The 11,790-nt window shown below is 46.1% G+C and overlaps 1 long non-coding RNA gene across 1 annotated transcript in view; it reads right to left on the reverse strand.

Moving 5' to 3' along the window:
- Nucleotides 1-688: 688 nt before the first annotated feature.
- LOC125940136 (uncharacterized) overlaps nucleotides 689-11,790 on the reverse strand; it is a 48,591-nt gene continuing 37,489 nt past the window's right edge. The window contains exon 3 of the long non-coding RNA XR_007463366.1: nucleotides 689-778. This is a non-coding gene — a long non-coding RNA (uncharacterized LOC125940136). The remainder of the gene's footprint in view (nucleotides 779-11,790) is intronic.

Genomic DNA, 11,790 nt, shown 5'->3' on the forward strand with positions numbered 1-11,790 from the left:
CACTTGGTGCAAGGCATTAGTGAGCAAAAATTTAATTTCTCAAAGCAAAATCTGTCAGAAAAATTGTAAAGCACGACTTAACTACAACCTACAATCATGATATGTGAGATTGTAATTTGAATATATGGGAAAACATAATTTTGTTATGAGGAAACTCGAACAGAGACCCTTTTTCCAGCATTTGTACGATAACAACAGCGGCGCGCTCGGGTAGGTTACTTGCGAAAGACCCATGCAGATGGCGCTCGCCTACACGGCAGCATAACACGCTAGCGCCGCGAAGGTGCCAAAAAAAAAGAAAGCTGCAGCTGCCGGGAAGCCTGACAAGCATTCAGGGATCTTTGAATACTAAAGCGTCCTCCAAATTTTGGACACGCACGCCCCTCGGGGCAAAAGCAAACAACTACACTTTTTAAGGTGTCATATAGTTGTACCACGTAGAACTTTCAATGATTTGTTCCGCAGTATCAGTGCAGTTTCACCTGTCATGTATATTTGTTTATAAAACCCAGTGAAGGTCAAAATCAGCCTCATGCCTCCGGCATTAAAATCACTGCAGCTCTCTGAAATAAATGTAGACATTATTTCAGAAGGATGCCATACAAATATGTTTCGTACCTTTTGCCACATGCCACACATCCAAGTTGTGTGTGATGCCTCCTTGGTGCAACCTCATTTTTAATGCCCGGGTGGCGCTCTGTTGTCAAGCTTGTAAGAATGCGAGCCCTCTGATTAGACCTTTTTTCTCCATTTGGGTGCTTGAAGTAATTTCATTGTTCTGAAAAAAAATATGGAAATTCATTTGCATGGGAAGCTCCTGCTTTGATCAAGAGAGCTGTACTTACGCTGTGCCTAGATACAGCAAATCTTACACAGTAAAAAGCAAGCAATATGAGGCAGTACCATAGCCAGTGTCCCTGTGCTATTTTCCAACTTGAATGCCTCATGTAAATGTACGTTCATGATGCAGGTATTATGGTGTTGACTCTTCAGGGTGCCAGAGGGACAGTTGAAAATACTAGAAAAATTTTACTGATGCTGAGTGGTTCCAGAGCTCAGTTCGCTTCTGAATGGACACAGGGAATTGTAGTCTCATGCTAACTGTAGATTAGAGGGACATGTAAAGCTGCATTAGCGCAAGCTCTTCGGCCAGTTGGTGCATGATGAACTTGAAAACGGGGGTACCAGCGAATACACAAGGATGCGTACACAAGGAAAAGACGTTAGACACGGATGGACGCTGGACATGTACAATGTACATGTCTTGAGAGGAGGTGACGATGTGCATGCGTCGGAGGTGTTGTGCGGCAATGTAATTTTCAATAAAGCACAGCTGAAAGCCCAGCGTCCGTCCGTGTCCAACGCCTTTTCCTTGTGTACGCGTCCTTGTGTATTTACTGGTACCCCCGTTTTCAAGTTCAACATGTAGAGCTACCTACAACGCCTAAAAGAAGACTGCAATGTCAACCAATTTCTTCAAGTCCCCAGAGACTCAAACCAGTGCAGTACGAAAGCCAGATTAATTTTGGATCAGGTGCTGAACTACAAGGCAAGAAAAGAAAAGCGGTCCGAAACCACCATATAGGGCAGTGTATAATTTTGCGCAACCTCTCCACAAGGTATATGAATACCTCACGACAGAACTCCTCACACCTCCATGCAGAACGACGCTCGAAAAATACCTAAATTGCCGCGCGACTGGCCGCTCGAGAAACTTTGCGTGTATTCGCGGCATTCTTTCAAGCTCGGAAAAACACTTTTATGCACCTCATACTGTGCAACAGGGAGTTTATGTTGCTCTACAATTTTCTCATTGACTCTTTGATAACTAGGAAAGTACTTCTCGGGTTAGATAACTATTAGAATTACCTAATTAAATCTCAGTAACGAAAAAATTACTGCCTGCTGCTCCACTGTACTGAAAACAATATGCACTAGGTTTTCTTCTAGTAAATTGCTGAGTAAATTGCTGTTTTTAAATCGTGGTGCATAATAGTTGGGACACCTTGTATATCCCATCCACATAACTTCAAACACGACGATGTTCGTAAAGGCTGCAAGCAGGGTGGTTGGTGACAACAAAAACACTGGAGCACTCCATCCCTCATCGCCACAACAGTAGCGCTGTTGCCAGGATGCGAAGGCTGCTCTAGATCGTGCCTTCATTAACCAGCACAAAAAAAACTGACTCGACAGCCCCTCGACCAATCATCTGGCGTCCATAATTTTTTCACTGATAAATTTAACTCAATGAGAAAGAGAGAGAAAAAAAAGAAGTAAGCGATGTATTAAACAGTTTCCAGGTGCTTACCAATGTTGCAAGTATTCGCGTCGTGTAGGCTTAAGAAATTGAATTTTTAGTACACTGCCAGTGTCACAAAAGAGCGCGTAATCAAAGCGCGCGCCGAGTGTCGCGCAAGCCAGCGAAAGAACACGCCGGTCCCGCGGCAACTTCAACAGAGGGGGAGAGCGCATACGCCTCAAGCAACCACGCTAACAACGGCGCCGAAACGTCTGGAACGAGGTTCGACGAAGCGACGTTAACCGGAGAGAGAGAGAAAGCACACGCGCGCGCCGAGACTCCTTCTCACCCGGCGAGCCGAGAGAGATAACAACAGCGTGAGCGTGCGTGAACAGCATGAGTCATCATCACCCCCCCTCGAGAATGTTCCGAAAGCAGCGGTCGAAGGTACGAGAAAAGAGTAGAAGCTTCCCAAGCTTTGGCCGTGCTACGGAATCACAACTCCGATCGAATGTTCGAGAAGGACCGTCGACGGCTATATAAACGCCGTGCGAGCATTGTCAGTTAGGAATCCAGGAGTCCAGTGAGGAATTCAAGAGTTGAGTCCGCACCGTGAAGTGATGTAACGTGAAGACCAAGCGTCTGCGGAAGAAGGGGATTCCCCGGCAAGCTAGTCAACGAGTTCATCGAGCGTCTGCATTTCCGGAAGAAGTTCCTTCTTCGAGATTTGCTCCCAAGTTACGCCGAGATCGTCTGACTCCAAGACCAACCAGCACGGTGAATACGATTGGACACTTAGTGTTCCTATTTATTTTGTACTTTACGTGTTGGACTCTTGTGCTTGTCGTTATTTTCTGTGATTGTTAATACCCATCTGATTTGTATTGTGTTGTGTCTAGCCTAAGTTTGCAAGTGTGTACGTAACTGCCTTGTGTGAAGAATATATTTTGTTGTGTTTTGACAACTCTGGGCTCTGACTCGGTCTTTGGACAGCAACCGGCGTTCGCTGGCGCACCAGAGGGCCCACTCTTAATTGTCCTTGCTTTCGTGGGATTATTTTCGGAAGCTGATAAGTCGGCTTTGGAATTTGATCCGGCGTCTGCGCCTCGTTCACCGGGGTCTGTGACAATATTTCTGGCGTCCGCGACAGGACCTTTCTGGTGCAAATTGTGTGTCCATAGTAGGGAGAAAGAGCCTAGGGTCGTTTACATTGCTATTGTAAACGATTTTGAGTGTTGCACCACGTTTTGCTAACTTGTGTGCAGAGAGCAGTTCGATTGTTGAAATCTAGGCAGATATTTTTTGCACGCGGCTAGATTTTTGAAGGGCATTATGGATCTCGAGAAATTAGTTGCCCTTGGTGAGAAGATGGGTCTTTCCGGAGCGGAATTACGGAAGTGGGTTAGTCAGAAGGAAAAAGAATCTGTAGAAAGAGAGAAGCTAGCGGCCGAACGGGCCAAAGAGGAAAGAGAAGCTGAAATAGCTGAGAGAGAAAGACAGAGACAGCATGAGTTAGAACTCGAACGACTTCGATTGCAGCAGCGTACAGACGCTCCCGCCCAGGCAAGAGTCGATAGCACTGAAAGGGAAGAAACTAGCTTCCGTCTGAACCCAAGCAAACTGCTTGTGGCATTCGATGAAAGAAAAGATGATCTGGATGCCTATTTGCATAGATTTGAGACAGTTGCTAAAAGCCAGAATTGGCCAGAGGATCAATGGGCCACTGCATTGAGTACGTGTTTGAGCGGTGAAGCACTTAGTGTGTACGGTAGGCTGACGCCAACCGATGCCTCTAATTATGGAAGGGTGAAAGCTGCTTTACTGAAAAGATTTAGGTTCACCGTAGAAGGCTTCCGAGATAAGTTTAGGACTGGAAAGCCAGCCGATGGCGAGACTGCCACGCAATTTGCCGCGCGGCTCAGTCACTATTTTGATAGGTGGACCGAACTTTCAGAGACTGCACAGGAGTACGGTGCGCTTAGAGAGCTTCTAATCAAGGAGCAGTTCCTCATCAGTTGCCACCCGAGCCTGTCACTCTATCTGAAAGAAAGGAAAGCTAAAACGCTTCAAGATATGTTGGAATTGGCAGACCAATTTTTGGAAGCACAGGGAGGCACCAATCTCTCCAAGATCAGAAAAGAGGAGCCAGAGGATGCAAAGAAACCGGCATCCGATGAAAGGAGAAACCCTCCGAAGCCTGTTCCGAGGTGTTATCTTTGTAACCGACTAGGCCACCATGCTAGCAGTTGTCGGACCAACTTTACGCGCCCCAACGAGGTTAAATGTTTTAAATGTGGGCGAACGGGGCACAAAGCCGATTCATGTCGCAACGGAGTGAAGGAAACTCCCCAAGCATCCTGTGTGTATGCCCCACCAAAACATCAAGAAGAAGACATAAACGACGGCTTTGTAGAACTTCGAGACGGAAAAAGAATTCCGGTCGTTAATGCGGTGATGACACAACGCCCAGAATTTCCCGATAAGGTAATGCCCGTACTTGCCGGAAAATTGGGAGACAAACAAATCACGGTGTTACGAGATTCCGGCACCAGCACAGTGATCGTGCGAAGGGACTTAGTACAAGACGAGGAGCTCACGGGCGAAACCACTTTAGTTTGCCTAGTCGATGGTACGGCTAGGAAGCTTCCTGAAGCCAAGATTGAGGTCGATACCCCCTATTACAGTGGGAATGTCACTGCGCTCTGCATGGACAGCCCACTGTACGACCTAATTCTAGGAAACGTTGAGGGAGTTCGCGCCCCAGACGATCCGAAACCTTTGGAAGAAGAATTGAAGATCGAAACATCGACGATTGAAGAGCCACACGGAAAACCATCAACATCTGACGAAAACACCGCGGCAGCTGTCACCCGAGCTCAAGCAAAGGCTCAGGCAAAACCGTCCCAGCTCCCTTCCAGACCCAATTCCGAAAATAAACCGACCGGGACCCATAACCACGCGAAACACTACTATAGAAAGACCAAGGACAGGAAGTTCAAATTTAAGAACCATTGACCATTAGTGTGTGGTGCAAAGTGTTGTGATGAGTGTGCTGTTTGTTTATGTATCATGTGTTTGTTTGTGTTCTGAAACTACCCTGTCGTAGCTTTGTATACTTTTTTTGCTCATGTTATATTTCATATGATTGCCTTGTTACGCGAGATATGTATTTTTGTATAGTACAAGTGTAACTGTTACGTGAGAGATGTATTATTGTATAATATAAGTGTACTAGTTACACTAGCGATGTGTTATTGTGTAGTCCAAGCGTACTTGTGTGACTTGTGTTTGTACTCGATGTATCGCGAGTGATGTGTGAATTGTGGTGGACTGATTTATGGACTTACGGACTCGTGTGTAGTGGACTTTTGTGCGCGCTTCTTTTGTGTTTCTTTGAATATTATTGCATAATATTCTTAAAGTGGGGGGCAGTGTCACAAAAGAGCGCGTAATCAAAGCGCGCGCCGAGTGTCGCGCAAGCCAGCGAAAGAACACGCCGGTCCCGCGGCAACTTCAACAGAGGGGGAGAGCGCATACGCCTCAAGCAACCACGCTAACAACGGCGCCGAAACGTCTGGAACGAGGTTCGACGAAGCGACGTTAACCGGAGAGAGAGAGAAAGCACACGCGCGCGCCGAGACTCCTTCTCACCCGGCGAGCCGAGAGAGATAACAACAGCGTGAGCGTGCGTGAACAGCATGAGTCATCATCACCCCCCCTCGAGAATGTTCCGAAAGCAGCGGTCGAAGGTACGAGAAAAGAGTAGAAGCTTCCCAAGCTTTGGCCGTGCTACGGAATCACAACTCCGATCGAATGTTCGAGAAGGACCGTCGACGGCTATATAAACGCCGTGCGAGCATTGTCAGTTAGGAATCCAGGAGTCCAGTGAGGAATTCAAGAGTTGAGTCCGCACCGTGAAGTGATGTAACGTGAAGACCAAGCGTCTGCGGAAGAAGGGGATTCCCCGGCAAGCTAGTCAACGAGTTCATCGAGCGTCTGCATTTCCGGAAGAAGTTCCTTCTTCGAGATTTGCTCCCAAGTTACGCCGAGATCGTCTGACTCCAAGACCAACCAGCACGGTGAATACGATTGGACACTTAGTGTTCCTATTTATTTTGTACTTTACGTGTTGGACTCTTGTGCTTGTCGTTATTTTCTGTGATTGTTAATACCCATCTGATTTGTATTGTGTTGTGTCTAGCCTAAGTGTGCAAGTTGTGTGTAACTGCCTTGTGTGAAGAATATATTTTGTTGTGTTTTGACAACTCTGGGCTCTGACTCGGTCTTTGGACAGCAACCGGCGTTCGCTGGCGCACCAGAGGGCCCACTCTTAATTGTCCTTGCTTTCGTGGGATTATTTTCGGAAGCTGATAAGTCGGCTTTGGAATTTCATCCGGCGTCTGCGCCTCGTTCACCGGGGTCTGTGACAGCCAGGCACAATAAACGGCAACGTCAATTTGCTACTAACTAGTAAGCGATGAATATCCGTGTCACAGAGGCAGGTGCAACATACCGCTCAACCAAATACACAGCACTAATTAAGCAAGACGGACAGTTCTTTCAGTGCGTCGTACGTTATTCGCATACACGGCGAGACAAGAGAGAGAAAAAGTGAGGGAAACATCGGGACCCAGACCTTCATCGTTCAAACTATTAAGTTGCACCCTAGTGTAGTTGCAAGTTTTGTACAAAGCGGTCGAAACTCATAAATATATCGTACAGGCATACCTGCCAACCCCAAGACTTTCAAATTCATAAACTCGCGACCGGGGGAGGGGGCGCGGGAATTCTGCCGAGGCTTCGAGCACGCCATCACACTTCACAGCCGCTACGGCTACGAAACACCGGAGTACCATAGTCGCACTGCGCCCGATGCAGCAGCACATCGCACAAAAAAAAAAAGAAGTGAGGCCCACAAAACAGGTCATACTCGGGAAAAAAAGCCTTGCGAAGGTGACAGGCGAGACAAGACACAGCCTCCGATACACAAACTGTGCCTGCCGCATCCATCCGAAATCGCCGTCGTCTCTGGCGGCGCCACTTATGTACAGGTATTGTTGATAGTAACGACAACCAGTGACGTCCGGCCGTCATCGGGTCGTTAAACGACCTGATGACGAAGGCAACGTCACAAAGTGTCACTTTATTAGGAATTTTAAAAAATAATTTCGCGAATTTAGCCACTTCTCCGTAAAAATTGAGCCGACATTCATGAAATCGGTTCCAAATTCGTACATTTTACGGAAAATTCGGAAGAGTTGGCAGGTATGGTACGGGTGATTCTCAATTAAAAAAACAGTAGACTGTTCAAAGTAACTTAGAACTGGGGTCAGAAGCACAGTTTAACAGCGAAAAAAAGTTAAACAAGCTTTTAATTGCATTTGCATGGCGGTACTCATCAGCCTACATGTTGGGATAAACCACAGACAGTGCACATCTTCATAATCACAAAATGTTGCTCATAGCACAACTATTGATACGCACTCGACTTGATTCAGTCTATACGGGAGCCGAAGTAACTTCGAAACAGGGCCCGCAATTCCCGTTGAAAGAAGACCAGCATCTTCAGGTGCGTGAATGTGCGGCCGACACAAACGCATGAAGGCACGAACCTCGAAGCACCATTTCACCATGGTGCATGATAACTCGCTTATAGCGACAACTACAATTTGTAGATATATAGGAAATTCACAGGCTGACTTCATGGTGCTTCGTAGTTCGTTTCAGATATTTCAGTCGGATACAACACCAAGGACGATGACACACACTACACAAACAACCTTCTGTCCTAGTAAACAACTGTTATTCACAGCACAGCAGTAATCCTCAGCATACATTTCTAAGAGACAGCTGTTTGTTGTCGGATACGTCCATCAATGAAGTGTCAGTTATGTGGTTATCATGCCAGTCGCCATATCGCTGTCTTCATCTCCATGCCCGTATGGAGCTTTGTACAGCAAGTATGCATGCGGAAAAGTCCGTGTCTTTTGGTTTTATCAGCAGAATAACAATCCGTGAACCATAAGCAGCCAGAGGACACAGACAAAACGTTAGACAATGAGTAATCATAAAAACTTGTAATGCTAACTCCAGAGATGTTTCCAAATTTATAAGACAAGGCTTTTTTTTTCTTCAGCGGTTTGAAGCATCAGTATACTTTTGGAGTGAGCTACAGCCATGGCACCATTGTATTTGAAAAAATTGACTACATATCTGCGGTATACACTAGAAGTCACAGTGGCGAATGAATAGCCAGAATGACTGTCAAATTAACGGTTCTTAGAAATGCAGCAAATAAACGAAAGAAGTCGCCATTTCGCCCGCGAGGCGAAGCAGCAGCGGGAAAATTGACCTTCGCGCTGTCTCTCGTCTCGCTTCAACGCGAACTAAACGTTAAAAGCACAGCGCATACGAAGCTACCGGCACTCGGCACATGCACTTTGTCCCCATCGCACATCGCTTTGAAGATTAGGCCTGCGCGGGTGCGCACTTCACCCATATCGCAGATCGCTTTCAAGATACGGCACCTGCGCGGCCGCGGTGTGCACAGCAGCTGACGGAGCAGAACACACCCGCTTTCCCTCCCTCTCCGTCACCTCATCCCCGTGCCCACCCTCGTGCGGTTTCACTGGCACACACAGCGTAGGGCGCGCAGCGACCATTTTATCGTAGTTGGACTTTAAACGGAACCTCACAGCGATGACGATGGCAAAAATGCGCTTGGAGTGTCCATATAATTGCTATCGCAATAGAAGACAGACACATACACACACAGACACACGCACACATACACGTGCGTAGACACGAACACACAGAGGCACATACAGACACAAACACACGCGCAGAAGCACACACACACAGATACACGCACGCATACACACGCAGACGCACACACACAGTTTCAAACACACACGCACATGCGCAGACAGATTCACACACACGCGCGTATGCACGCGCACACACGCACTGACAATAACACAAACAAGCATGCACGCATACACACAAACGTACACACGCAAACACATACGCGCATACACTCACACAGAGATAGGACACCAGTTTGCCCATGTATATTTGCACACGCCTATACATGCACGCAGGCAAAAAATGTATGCACGCAGGCTCAAGTAAATGCACACATACAGAAACGTGCGAATGCTCACAAACGCATACGCGCACTTGTGTGTGCACGCAAATTCAAATATGGAGACACAGACAGGCACGCACGTTCAATACGTGACCACGCACATACACTCTTCCCTCCCTGCTGCCTCTCAAAAACCTGCGCCTGCAAACAGACTGCCCCCCCCCCCCCCCCCGCGTCACTCATTCTGCAATTACCGTTCCAACTCCAGCTGAAATAGATCGCGTTACGCTTTAAAATTGGCTCTTCTTCGAGCCAATACTGCCAGGAGGATGCAATACGATTTGCTCCTGTCGTGTGACTTCACTGCCCATCCCTCACCAAAACACTGCTTTGACACACCACCAATGTTACGACCAAGTACCATGAATACATGTTGTTACAAAGGACTACCCTCTGGGCGCAGTCTATTGAAACTTGTTGATACTTAGCTGATATTTAGAAATATAATTTCCTAAAAAATTTGCCCATTCAGTTATCCTTGTGCATTGCCGTGAAGTTCCAGAGAATGGTAAACAGGCAATGTCCAGAATTCCTGGGTATGTAGTGACAAAAAAAAAAGTGTCTCCAAAAGACAGCAGCCCAGTCGCACATTAATGTCATCTTGTAATGACAACACATTCCCATTTTAACAAGTGTAAGCAAGTAGGAACACTCATGAACTAAAGCTCCTAACGCATAGCAAACAAACTTTTGGAAGAAAAAGAGAACGATGTACTGGCTTCTATTGTTCAGTGGGTGAAAAAATTAATATTACACCTGCTGGTCGCCATAGTTCGTATGTGCTATGCTTAATATGCATGTATTCAATTTCTCATGTGGAGCTTGAGACTTTGAGCAATCATGATAACGCATTTAACTATCTGTTGCATGGGGACCAATCAGCCTTTTAATGGTTGTTTTCACGAAATATGGTGTATAAATACTGTGCTCGCTTTCTTAGTTATCGAAGCAGTCACCAATTTCTAATCTACAATCACTGTATGTAAGTCCATAAACAAAAGTATATGGACCACAGGGTCGTCAAGAAAACTGAATTTCTTTGTAATTATCAAGCACAAACTTGAATTGATCAGTATACTGAAAAGTTTGCAATGCCAAGTTTAGACTGCCGTCCTCAATTTCAAATTGCTTTCACAGGCAGAGGAAAAAAATCGGCTTTATCGTTCAACCCCTGGTCCATACAATTTTGCTCACGGGTGTACATTGATGTCTATACTGTGTTGAATGACAATGTAGAGAATTTCTATTTGTAAATAATAAAAAAAATTATTTCAATTTTAATTAAAAAGGGTCCTTCTTGCAACACAGCATGTGAAAAACAGAAAAGAAAAATTAAGCTCAGGAATTATGGCAATTCGAACATTCGTTCGAATTACAGAGCTTTGACCTACAGCTTTGACCTGACCTACAGAGCTTTAAAGCTCTGTAGGTCAGGCAAAAGATATGAAAAGAAGGTGCTTGAAACTAATCGCAACAAATTTGTTATTACTGGAGGTTGCGGAGAATTTAGTAAACAGATTGTGGCCCATTCTTTTATGTGGTATTTCGCACACATTTTTTTGTGAAGTGATTGCCGCATGTGAACAAACAGATGAGCAAATCCAAATCCGGTGCACAGCCCCAGTCCCGTCAATGCATGGTCAAGTGGGACAAACATAATGGTTCGTTGAGTAAATTATGGTGGCCTCCTAGGCGCATGTTGAGGCACCGACCAGTCTGCTCCATGTACATATGACCAAATATGCATATGATCAGAAATAGACAACACCACCCTGACAGACACAAAACAATTTAATAGTATCTTTAATAGTCTCCCTAGCCAGGGTGCCTTTCTTAGTTCACTTGTAGACTGCTATGCAAATGTATTCTCGCGAAAAATAAAGCAGGCAGGATACACATGGCAGTCCACAAGCAAATTGAGAAAGGAAAGCAGGCAAGGGAGGCTTGCCTCGGTGAGAAATGCCATCAAATTTGTCCAGTATGTGTCACAGGCAGTGTACTGTATTCCTTCCACATGTGGTCAAACTTAGTAGGGCGAACTGGCCGGTGCCTAAACATGTGCCTAAGCGATGACCATACTTCACTCAAAAGACCAGTATGCTTGTCCAACTTGGCCACGCATTGTCACATCAGGGCATAATGTAAGATTAAGATTGTTCATCTCTTTTCACCCACACTGAAAGATTAACTAGAGACCCGCCGTGGTTGCTCAGTGGCTATGGTGTTGGGCTGCTGAGCACGAGGGGTCGCGGGATCGATTCCCGGCCACGGCTGGCTGCCATTTCGGATGGGGGCGAAATGCGGAAACCCCGTTGTACTTAGATTTAGGTGCACGTTAAAGAACCCCCAGGTGGTCAAAATTTCCGGATCCCACACTACGGCGTGCCTCATAATCAGAACT

The sequence above is a fragment of the Dermacentor silvarum genome, chromosome 9 (assembly GCF_013339745.2).
Source record: "Dermacentor silvarum isolate Dsil-2018 chromosome 9, BIME_Dsil_1.4, whole genome shotgun sequence".
Classification (NCBI taxonomy): Eukaryota; Metazoa; Arthropoda; class Arachnida; order Ixodida; family Ixodidae; genus Dermacentor; species Dermacentor silvarum.